The 13,262-nt window shown below is 34.8% G+C and overlaps 1 non-coding gene across 1 annotated transcript; it reads right to left on the bottom strand.

Annotated features, from left to right (window-relative positions):
* Nucleotides 1-10,679: 10,679 nt before the first annotated feature.
* On the bottom strand, nt 10,680-10,785 carry LOC142869765 (U6 spliceosomal RNA). Its single transcript, XR_012918333.1, has one exon. It is a non-coding gene; the product is annotated as a U6 spliceosomal RNA (small nuclear RNA).
* Between the last annotated feature and the right edge of the window lie 2,477 nt (nt 10,786-13,262).

Genomic DNA, 13,262 nt, shown 5'->3' with positions numbered 1-13,262 from the left:
AATTCCTTTCTGACTTCCCCAGGAAAAATTAATTATTAATTCTCTCGGCCCCCCTACATACTGTTCACAGAGCTCTCTGTTTATGGGTATCTGCCTGTGGACTATGAGTGCCTTGAGGAGGGCTTCAGTGCCTGGCTTGGCAGGCACATGAAAACATCTTAGTATATCAAAGACAGAGAAAAGGATTGGGACAGAATTCACATTGCAGGTTTTTTTTTTTTCTTGTCTTTTCTTTGTGTTTATTTCTTCTAATTAACATTAAATCTATGTCTTCATATATAAAATGAATATTTTCAGACAATTATTTTTGGGAGAAGGGATTCGTGCTTCCGTAAAGGGTAAGACTACAGAGACATCTAAAGTCCTTTCTAGCTCCAAAATTCTGTGCATCTTTTTTTCATTGCAGCATTGAGATATCATAAAATAAAAAATTATTAGAACTCAGTTATACAACTAAATGTCTAAAGTCTTCCCTTTACTTTGAATTTATACGTAGATAAAAGTAAAGAAAAATCAATGAACTTTATATGCCTAAATTTAGCACTTGGATTTCAACAAATTTCAAGGCAGCATAAAATAGTTTAATAGACTAAGTAATGATGATAAAATGATGGAAAATTTTATGTTTCTCTTCATCGCATCAAGTTTTGTAAAGTCAATATCAAATATATAAGTTAATAGCGACTATCTTTTGTGAATCAATATTAAGTACCTACATTAGCTGGGATTAAAGGATTATTTTATCTGACACTTTCCAAAATTATGATATAGCTGACAGCAAGATGCTACTTATCAAACAGAGTAGAGAACAGTGAGGGGATACTACTTCTTGATTTTGCCCAGATTTAGTTCTTCCTGTCTGGATAAACTGGAAGTAGAGTATAGATGAGAGCTGTACCACATACACACATCACACGTATGGCCTCCCACACAAAGGTGATCACTCTTTCATCCAGTGACAAAAAGCAGAAACTTTCTACAATGTCACTTTCTACAATGGAGGCTTATTTATGAACAGAAGAACTGAAATTTGTTTCTTTTTTTCACTGTAAAACAAGACCCATCAAGTTCAATTCTCCAAAGCTACAAAGAAAAAGCCACTGTGACTCTGCAGACCAGCTTGTGTCAGACAAATACTCCTGACAATGACAACTAGAGAGGGTTAAATTAAAAAAACAATACTCTTTGAAGGCATTCAAGAATTGCTAAGTCAGCAAAGATCTAAGGCTCTAAGATCCAGGAGACAAGGGGAGTTCAGAGAACTAGCTTTCAGCCTTTTTTTTTTTTCCCTTTTAGTAATTTGCTGATTTTTAAGTGGCTGTCAAGAGTCTGAAAAACTGAATAAATAGTCTCACAGTACTACTAGGGAGATAAACATTATACTTGAGGGCTCCTGAGAAGGAGGATTTCTTATAGACACCTCAATGCTTCATTAAGAATACAGGAAAACCAAAAAATAGAATAGCCCTCACAAAGCTCTCTCTGAATCTCAGAAGTGATAACACTGGTAAGCACTAGAAGTGATGTTTAGAAGTAGATAACATCAACCTGAATCTCAAATTTTCCCTAGGATTTTTCATGTGCAACATTCATGATCATTAGAAAATTAGTATACATTCTAGCAAACAAGGCCAAATGAACAAAACCTAGGAGAAAAAAAAAATGTACAGTAGTATCAGATTCATGCACAGGAGGCCCAGATATAAGAACAACTTATTACACATGGACTTTAAAATAACAGTGATCTTGGCCGGGTGCGGTGGCTCACGCCTGTAATCCTAGCACTCTAGGAGGCAGAGGTGGGCAGATTGCTCGAGGTCAGGAGTTCGAAACCAGCCTGAGCAAGAGCTAGACCCCGTCTCTACTATAAATGGAAATAAATTAATTGGCCAACTAAAAACATATAGAAAAAAAAAAGTTAGCCAGGCATGGTGGTGCATGCCTGTAGTCCCAGCTACTCGGGAGGCTGAGGCAGGAGGATCGCTTGAGCCCAGGAGTTTGAGGTTGCTGTGAGCTATGCTGCCGCCACAGCACTCGCTCTAGCCTGGGCAATAAAGCGAGACTCTGTCTCAAAAAAATAAAAAATAAAAAAATAACAGTGATCTATCTATATGCTCAAGAAAAACAGAAAAAAATATGGAGAATTTCAGCAGAGAATTGTAATCTATACAGAAAATAAACAAAATGCAATTCTGGAATTGAACAATTTAATAACTAAAATTAAGAATGCCATAGACAAGTTTTTCAGCAGAAAGCTGAAGGAAAGACTAGTAAGCCAGGAGATAGGTCAATAGAAAATATACAGACTGAAGCATAGAAAGAAAAAAAAAAAAAAGGATACGGTTTAAAGAAAAACCTACAAAATGAACAGGACACAGTGACAAGGTCTAATATACCTGTAATTGGAGTCCTAAAGGAGAGGAGGAGAAATGAGAGCAAAGGCAGTATTTGAAAATAAATTGCCTGAAATTTTCCAAAGCTGATGAAAGGCATCAAGCCCCAAATCCAAGAATATCTATGAACTAGAAGCAAGATAAATGAAATGAAAGCCACACCTAGGCACACAATAATATACCTGCTGAAAACCAATGGGAAAGAAAGCTCAAGAGGCATCAGATAAAATGCATATTAATACATTACTTTCAACAATATGACTGAAAGCTGACTTCTTAGTAGAAACATTTTAAGCCCAAGAAGGCTTTCTTGCAAATCGCTGGAAGAAAATAAGGGCAAAAATAGATATCTATACCTGAAAAAACAGCTTTCTGGTGATCTTAAAGGCAAATAAAGTAGTAGTAGTAATGTTATCTTATGCTACTCTTCAAGAATAGCATAAAAGATTTCAGCTCCTTGCAAGCAGAGACCGTATCATGGCCTTCTTTGTATTCCCAGAATATATCAGTACTTAAAAGACTTTTGTAGAACAAATGAAGAATTTGGAGCAGTTAGCTCTTCCATTAGTTGTTCAGCTCTTTATACCTGGGAAAAACTGATGTCACTTCAATGCTCGAGTATAATAAAATGTTTTAATCTGGACCCCGCTACTTCTTTACTTAAACTCATTTTTATTTTTACAGATGGGGAATCTCACCATGTTATTAAGGCTGACCTAGAACACTTGGTTTCCTGTGATCCTCCCAACTTCAGCCTCCAGAGTAGTTGGGATCACAGGTTCACACCACTGCATGTGGCTCCCACTACTTTTTAACTGTGTTATAACAGAAAATTATCTAAACCCTTGTATTAGTTTCCAAGGGCTGCCATGACAATTTACCACCAATTGGGTGGCTTGAAACAACAGAAATTTGTTCCTTCAGTTCTGGAAGTTAGAAGTTTAAAATCAAGGTGCCTTCAAGGCAATGGTCCCTTTGAAGGCTCAAGGGAAGAACTTTCTTTGATCCGTAGACCACAATCTGTAGATTCTGGAGTTTGCTGGCAATCCTTGACATAATTAGGCTTGTAGCTACATTCCCTCCGATCTCTGCCTTCGTTTTCACATGGTCATCTTCACTCTGCTGTGTCCTGTGTCTCCAAATCTCCTTCTGCAGTCATTGGATTTGAGATTTTAGTCCTTAGGACTAAAATCCCTTAGGGCCCGACCTAATCCAGTATGACCTCATTTTAAGATGTTTACATTCATAAAGATGAATTTCCAAATAAGATCACATTCACAGGTGCTGGGGGAAAGGACTACAGCATATCTTTTTGAGGACATAATTCAATGCACTGTACACCTGAACCTTAGTTTCCTCTTCTATAAAAGAAATGTTATACAAACACCACATGTACTCACCAGCAAATTGGTATTAACGGATCAACACCTAAGTGGACATATAGGAGTAACATTTATCGGGTGTCGGGAGGGTGGGAGGGGGGAGAAGGGGATGGGTATGTACAACCACAGTGAGTAAGATGTGCAACGTTTGGGGGATGGATATGCTTGAAGCTCTTACTCGAAGGGGGAGGGGGGCATGGACAATATATGTAACCTTTACACTTGTACCCACATGATACACTAAAATAAAAATTAAAATTAAAAAATTAAAAAAATAAATTAAAAAAATGAAATGTTATAATACTACCTTCAAGAGTTGTTATGAGCAATAATTGAGTAATGCATAGGACCTACAATAAATGGGTAATATATATTCAAGGCAGGTTTTGAAAAAAATGTATAAATATATATCGATAGAGTCAGGAAGGAGTGCTTGGATGATTGAAAAATCCTACTAACTTTATTTTATAATCAGGTTCTGCCAAGGAGGAAACTTCTTTTTTCTTCAAGAAACTATAATATTTAGTATAATAGCAAATGGATCACTAAGAAAATGCAAGAACCAAGTAGACAAAATTGAATTAGTTTTTCAACCTTTTTCTTCCTTCATGTCAAGGTTTGGTATGTTCCTATTTGATTCTATTCCTATTTCTGCCATCAGCAAGATATGCCAACATTGGCTATGTTGCTTAATTTATCTTTGCCTTTGTTTCCCCATTTTTAAAACAAGAGATGCAGGTCCTGTTTCAATTAGAAGGCAAATGAAAGAAAATCCAACTAAGAGTGGCTTAAATAAATAGAAGCTATATTTTTCTTATATAACAATGAAACCAAAGAAAGGCAGTTGCTGGCTTTGAGTCAGATGCACTTAGACAGTGGGGCCCTTCTGCATTTCTGCTCAATAAGCCGTTGCATTTTGGCTCTTACTGTCATGGTAACAAGACAGATGCTAGAGATCCAGCCATTATATCCCTGTTTAAGGTAGAAAGAAAGGTGGAATCAGTTCCCTTACCAAAAAAAAAAAAAAACACTCTTCCTCTCTGTGTATATATATTACATCGATCCATTATAGGTAATCTAGTTTTTCTCTGTATACTTTTAAAATTTATTTTTGGAGTTTTCAGTTTCATTAAAATGCATGTTAGTGTAGTTTTCTTATTGTTTGTCCTGTTTAATCCTATATTAGTGGATTCATGTCTGTTATCATATCTGCAAATAATCTCTTCATATATTAACCTACTTCATTTTATCAATAATCCCTTTCTTAGCCTCTGATGAGATATATGCTGTATTTGTCATTCTATCTTCTATTTTGTTTAATCGATTCTTTATATTTTCTATCTCATTGTGTCTTGTTACATTTAAAATTATTTGCAGCACAATTATTTTCCACTTAAATAATTCTCTCTTCAGCTGTATCTAATTAGTGATTTAATCTATTCATTATATTCTTAAAGTTAAGCCATTATTTTTTTATTTCTCAAAAAAACTATTTGACTCTTATTTAAAAGTACCTAAATATTTTTGAAGCTTTTTGTTTTACTCTTTTTATTTTTAAATTCCTCTTTGCCTCTTTTACTTTAAATGGTATATATTTTAAATAAATTTACATATTTTAAATAAATTTACATATTTTAAATAAATTTACATATTTTAAAAATATATTTTTATAAAATACATGGTCATGTATTGCTTAAGACAAGGATATATTCTGAGAAATATGTCAAGTGATTTCATTGCTGTGCAAACATCACAGAGGGTACTTACACAAACCTAGGTGTTATAGCCTACTACACACCTATGCTATGTGGTATAGCCTATTGCTTTTAGCCTATTGGTACAAACTTGTACAACATGTTACTGGACTCAATACTATAGGTAATTGTAACACAATTGTAAGTATCTAAACATATATAAACATAGAAAAATTACAGAAAAAATATGATATAAAGGATAAAAAATGGTACGTCTGTACAAAGCACTTAGCATGAATGGAGCTTGCAGGACTGGCAGTTTATCTAGGTAAGTCTGAGTGCTGAACGAAGGTGAAGGCGTAGGACATTACTGTATACTACTGTAGACTTTATAAACGCTCTACACTTAGGCTATATTAAATTTATTTTTATTATTTATTTAGTTTTTTGAGACAGAGTCTCACTCTGTCGTCCAGGCTAGAATGCTATGGCATCAGCCTAGCTCACAGCAACCTCAAACTCTTGGGCTTAAGCAGTCCTCCTGCCTCAGCCTCCCCAGTAACTGGGAATACAGGCATGTGCCACCATGGCTGGCTAATTTTTTTTTATTTTTGGTGGAGACAGGGTCTCACTCTTGCTCAGCCTGGTCTCAAACTCCTGAGCTCAAACAATCCACCTGTCTTGGCCTCCCAGGGTGCTAGGATTACAGGCGTGAGCCACGTCGCGCAGCTGAATTCATTTTTAAAAATTCTTTATTCAACAAGAAATTAACCTCCACTCACTGTAGCTTTTTTACTTTATAAACTTAAATTTCTTTAATTTTTGACTCTTTTATAATAACATTGTACAGTTATATAAAAATATTTTCTTTCTATGTGTCCTTATTCTATAAGCCTTTTCCTATTTTTAATTTTTTTTTTTTTTACTCTTTAAAGTTTTTTGTTAAAAAATAAGACACAAGCATACACATTAGCCTAGGCCTATGTAGTGTGTGGACCGTCAATATCACTGTCTTCCTGTTCCATATCTTGTCCCACTGGAAGGTCTTTAGGGGCAGTAACATGCATGGAGCTGTCATCTCCTATGACAATATTGCGTTCTTCTGGAACACCTCCTGAAGGGCATGCCTGAGGCTGTTTTACAGCTAACTTTTTTTTTTTTTATAATTAGGAGTATACTCTAGGATAACAATAAAAAGTGTAGTATAATAAATACATAAACCAGTAACAGTCATTTATTATCTTTATCAAGTATTGTGTACTACACATGATTGTATACACTATAATCTTATAGGACTGGTAGCACAGGGGATTTGTCTACACCAGCATCACCACAACCTTGTGAGTAATGCATTGCACTAAGACATTAGGTTGGCCAAAATGTCACTAAGTGATAGGAATTTTTCAGCTTGATTATAATCTTATGGGGCTACCATCATATATGTAGTCTGGCGTTGACTGAAATATTGTTATGTGGTGCCTATGTATGTGTATATATATGTATATATATATAAATACTCATATATTATGTATTTATTCATATGTACATGTACATGTGTGAATGTGTGTGTATAATATTCTGGTTATGATCATTCTACTATCTGGAGTTGTTGAAATCTAAATCTGTTTTTTGTAGTTTCTATTAAATCACAGTCATGGTAATTTGTGTTCTTACATGTTTGGTATTCTTTTGAAGTACGATTGATCTTAATGTATAGAAAGCCTAGAGAACAAAACAGAGGATATTTTCTTTCAAAAGGTGAGGGTTTGGATGTTCTTCAAAAACTTATGCTATATGCAAATACTACATCATTTAAAAAGAAAAAAATCTACGGGTCATGGCTATGTGGGAAGCATGAGATCACTTTTCTATAGTTCCTGACTTAATCTGGGCTCTCGAATTCAGTGCCCTCTGTTACTGGCCTAAAGATTAGATGACAAAGTTGGTATAGGCATTTGCTCTCTGGGCAACCCACCTTTGCATGTAATTATTATTCAGGTTTCAATCCATTCTGTTCGGTTTTTATTCTCTTTTCTCATTGTCTGTCTTTCTTTTCTTTTCTTTTTTTTTTTTTTTTGTCTTTTGCCCTCTTAACAATTTTCTTCACTTCTAATAGGTTCACCAATATAATAAAATTGTGTGTCATTAAATGTATAATTGCTTTCTAGTGGTGCTTTATAGGTGTCCTCTGCAATACTACTAGAAATTATTCCATTTTATCCCTGATGTTCTGAAATGTCATGACGCTGTATTTTGATCCATGTTGTTATTCATTCATAACTCTGAGCATTCACTAGGCCCTTCCAATCTGAAATCTTACCTTCTTCAGTTCTGTGGAATTTTCCTGTATTACTTGCTTAACAATTTGTTCCCATTTTTTCTCTCTTTATGGAAAAAAGCGAGAAATTCATTTGGTGTTATTCTTCTTGGATGGAGCCTCTAAATTTCCCACTTTTCCCCACTGCACCCATCCTCATATTGTTACTCTTATTTGATTATTTACTTGCTTGTTTTCGCTTTTTGAAAGATTTCCTTAATTTGTCAAGCTTTCTATTTGACTTTTCATTTTTGTTACATTTGTAATTCCTAAGAACTCTTCTTATTCTCTCTTTCTTTTTAGTAAATAGTGTGATTTCTCCCACCTATAAAATTTCTTGTCTTATCTCTATGAGATATTAAGTATAATATTTGCTTTTAAGATTTTTATGCTTTATGAATTATCTCTTTCTCCACATTTCCTCCTTATATTTGTTTGTCTTGGTCTCTTTTACATATGCTAGTCTTTTCTCTAATGGCTGGGGCTCTTGTTTCTCTGCGTTTATGAGTGAGGCACTAAGAGGTTGATTAAAATCTGTGCGGGGTGGTCTCCTTAACTGACGGGTTTCAGATGATGATCAGGTCTGTGTTGGCTGTTTTGCTGAGAACCCTCAGAAACTTATTTTTCTCCTGAGCTAAAAGCAAATCTATTTTCCAAAGAATAGTCCTTAAAGTTGTGTATAGGGGATATGAGCTTTCATGTTGACATTCTGGAAGTTAGGTTGAAAAAGGAAGATAAGGTCTCCTCATATAAAATGAAGAACTTCTCTTAATTTTCCTTCTTTTAGAAAAAGAATATACCTTCATATTTCGAGTAACTGGAGCACCTAGCCCATTGACCCTCGTCTTCTGCCATGATGGGCCAGGTGCTATAATCTGGCTTGTTGGCTGGGAGATGGGTAGGGAGTTATCACTGACCTATAAAACATTCTGGGATGATGGATGTGTTCTTCTATGCTGCCCGATAAAGCAGCCATTAGCACTTGAAATATGGCTAACAAAACTGAGCAACTGAGTTTTAAATTTTATTTAATTTTAATCCATTTAAATTTAAATACCCACATGTGGCTAGTGGCAACCATATTGAACAAATACAAATCTACAAATTAAATTTTATTTAATTTTAATCAATTTGAATTTAAATATCCACATGTGGCTAGTGGCAACCATATTGAACAAATACAAATTTTTACTTCTAGAAAAATTTAAACAATACTTTTTACCCCACCCCCCAAGCCTGGCTTCAGAAGTTAACTGAGCCTTTTCTAACTTCTGCACCAAAGATCGAGTTGCCTTTTGTTGGCCTGCTTTGACCATTCTCCTCACCAGCTAAACACATTCTAGGTGAGACAGCATTGATTCAGACATTTTTCATTCTCTACAATATGTTGACTCATCTCATTTGCTATTGTCTTCTTTCCGGTTCTCTTTGTCGTTGTTTGTTTATATCCTTTTCTCCCACAATGTCCTTAGAGAAATCTTAGTAGGAGTTGCAAATGGAGCAGTTGGAAAACCAGACTGTGGCTTTTCAATCAGTTTTATTCTTATAAATGACTTACTCCTTGTTTTAGCTTCATTATCAGTTGAATTCAGTGTTGGCTCCAGAATTTCTACATATACGGGAGGTGTGGGGGGGGTGGGAATCTTTTGAGGGGTGAAAATGAAGCTTGGAATCTTGTCTTGAGGTTGAGTCTGCATAGCAAATGTAGGTTTCTAAATAAGATGTGAAAAGTATGTGTTGATGGAAAGTGTGGTGGGGTTAATGCATTGCCTAAATCACACCCTCCATGTATTCACTATTAATTGTTATTTTAGTGTTTTTCAAATTTCTGAATGTTACCCACTGTGGGTTGTAACCACCACTTTCTGAAATATTGCAGTATAAAACTGAATAGAAGATTTTGGAGGAAGGCTAAGGTTTTTTTTTGTTTGTTTTTTTTTGTTTGTTTTTTGTTTTTTATGAAACATGAATGTGTGTGAATATGCTGGGTTAGAATACAGAATGTATTTCCTATTGTTGACCAAATTCAAAATCTTTGAAATTTTCTGGTTTAGTTAACTTGACAGTATATAAAAATTCATATTTGTATCAACAGTATTTTTGACTTATATTTTCTACTAATTGGACTTTAGGACATGAAACATTGCAAATGCAAATATGAATCATCCAAACCTTCATTGCTAAGGAGCATGTATACGTATTTCTCAAATTTTCTCCTGCATTGACTCTTCCTTATTACCACCTAATTCTTTGTCCCAGCAGACAGTGAGAATTGGGTGAAGTAGATAAGCCTGACCAAAAATGTTGAGAGCAACTGTTCTAGACCAGTGAATTTTTATGTGTTTTTTGAATAGGAAATCATTTGCACGTTTAAACTTTTTAAAGACAGAAAATAGTATGTAGTGAAAATATTCCTCCCCATCCCTATTCTCTTGCCAATACAAAACTCAACCTTCCTTGAGTAGAAATTAGACTCATGTGCTTCTTCTGTATACATTGTCACATATATGCTTTTAAAAATATATTAGCAAATTACAAATATTCTTTTATCTTTTTTGTGCAATAGTAGACACAATATACACTGTTCTACACTTTGTTGATTTTACTTAACTATATATAACTAAGATTATTTTATATTAGTACATAGTGTTTCCTTACTTTTTATCTCTATATAATATTCCATTAGCAGGGCAGACCATAAGTAGTTTAACCAATTGCCTATTGGTAGATATTTGGATTGCATTTAATTTCTTTATGACAATGTGGCAGTAAATACTTTCTGTGATGAAGGGGGGATTTGGGCATGGGGTTTGAAGCCGGAAGGGCCCTCAATTGAGTAAGTCATCTTATCAAAGCCTCAGTTTCCCCACCTGTAAACATTAAAAAAGGAAAGCATAATATGGACTGTTTCAAGGCATTGTGTGTTATTCTTGGACAGGGGCCATCCTAATCTTTTCTGCATTGTTTCCATGTTAGTGTATATGCTGCGAAGCAAGCAATGAATAGTTTTTATACACAGCATTCTGCAAATGTGCAGGTATATTTGATAAATTCTTAAATTTGGAATTACTAGGTAAAAAATGAATTTAAATAGACATGGACATATTATATTGCCCTCCATGAACGGTGCATCAATTTTGAATTCTCTCAATGTTGAGAGTTTCTATTTTCCTTCCCCTCAACAAATAAATGACGGGCCGGGCGCGGTGGCTCACACCTGTAATCCTAGCACTCTGGGAGACTGAGGCTGGAGGACTGTTTGAACTCAGGAGTTCAAGACCAGCTTGAGCAAGAGTGAGACCCCGTCTCTACCAAAAAAAGAAAAATTTAGCCCGGCGTGGTGGCGCATGCCTGTAGTCCCAGCTACTCAGGAGGCTGAGGCAGGAGGATCACTTGAGCCCAGGAGTCTGAGGTTGCTGTGAGCTATGATGACGCCACAGCACTCTACTCAGGGCAACACTGGGACTCTGTCTCAAAAAAACAAAAACAAATCAATGATGTATTAATTTCTATGATTTTTGTCAAATTGATGAGTAAAAACACATATCTTATTGTAAATCTAATTTGTATTTTTTTTTTTTTTTTTTTTTTTTTTTTTTTGAGACAGAGTCTCGCTTGTTGCCCAGGCTAGAGTGAGTGCCGTGGCGTCAGCCTAGCTCACAGCAACCTCAAACTCCTGGGCTCAAGCAATCCTGCTGCCTCAGCCTCCCGAGTAGCTGGGACTACAGGCATGCGCCACCATGCCCGGCTAATTTTTATATATATATATATTAGTTGGCCAATTAATTTCTTTCTATTTATAGTAGAGACGGGGTCTTGCTCTTGCTCAGGCTGGTTTCGAACTCCTGACCTTGAGCAATCCGCCCGCCTCAGCCTCCCAAAGTGCTAGGATTACAGGCGTGAGCCACCGCGCCCGGCTTAATTTGTATTTTTTATATTATGAGTAGGTTGAGTATCATATCACAAATTTAAGCCATTTGTGTTTCCTTTTGATTGAACTGCTTATACATACCCTTTGCCCATTTTCTTTTATATTGCTATTGATTCACAGGAGCTTTTTATGTTTTAAAGAGTGAGACCTTTGTGACTTGATTTGCAAATATTTTTTTTCCAGTTTGTCATTTATATTCTGATTTTTACTGATGATGTTTTTTACCAAGCATAAAACTTTTATTTTATATAGTCAAATTTATTGTTATAGTTGACCCTTGAACACTTTGAGGGTTAGGAGTGCTCACTGCTCACCCCTGTAGTCAAAAATTCACATATAACTTTTGATTCCTCAAAAACTCAACTACTAATAGACTAATGTTTTTGTTTTGTTTTTTTTTTTAATTTTTAAATTTTATATAGAAACAGTGTCTCACTGTTTCCCAGGCTGGTCTTGAACTCCTGGTCTCATGTGATCCCCCTGCCTTAGCCTCCCAAAATGTTGGATTACAGACGTGAGCCACTATGCCCAGCCCCTAAATAGCCTAATGTTGACTGGAAGCCTCATTGATAACATAAACAGATGATTAACACAATTTTTGTATGTGTATATACAGTATATTTGTATTATATACTGTGTTCTTACAGTAAACTGGAAAAAAGAATATGTTATTCAGAAAATCATAAGAAAGAAAATATATTTACTATTTATTAAGTGCAAGTGGATTATCATAAAGGTCTTCATCATCTTCATGTGAGTAGGCTGAGGAAGAGGAGGAAGAGAAAGGTTTGGTCTTGCTGTCTCAGGAGTGGCAGAAGTGGAAGAAAATCTGAGCATAAGTAGACCTACGCAGTTCGAATATAATTTGACATGTTAGAATAAAGAAGAATTATAATAGTATTGTTTCAATATATTGGTAGTAGCATGTGATAAAATCCAGCATCCATTCCTGATAAAAAACTTTTTATAAACTGGGAAAAGAAGGGAACATTCTCAATCTGGCAAAAATTATCTATAAGAAAGCTACCATAAGCATGATTCTTAATGATTAAATGTTGAAAATTTTTCCTTTGTGGTTAGAACAAGACAAGTATACCTAATATCCAGATTTCTATTCCAGCCTTCATTGGCAGTTCTATCCAGTGGCATGAGAAAAGAAAAATAAATAAAAGAGTAAATATTTGAATAATATTTAAGATTGAAGATTGAAGAAGTAAAATTGTCATTATTTATAAATGATATATATATATAAACATTCCTAAAGATTTTTCAGATAAAGTATCGAATTGATAGGTGGATTTAATGGATATACATTTGACAAGCAAAAATTAAATGTAATATAATATAATTAACCACATAATAATATAGCTAACCATGAACAGAAACTACATTTTAATAAAGTTACCATTTACAATATTATAAAAAATAAAACATCTGTGACTAATTTAACCAGATGTATGAGATACCTATGCAGAAAACTAAATCATGATTAACAAAAATTTAGAAAAATCTTAGTAGATGTACCATGTTTAGGGGTTAGAAAAA

Source organism: Microcebus murinus, chromosome 2 (genome assembly GCF_040939455.1).
Source record: "Microcebus murinus isolate Inina chromosome 2, M.murinus_Inina_mat1.0, whole genome shotgun sequence".
NCBI classification, from domain to species: Eukaryota; Metazoa; Chordata; class Mammalia; order Primates; family Cheirogaleidae; genus Microcebus; species Microcebus murinus.
This window is presented reverse-complemented; position numbering and strand designations above follow the sequence as displayed.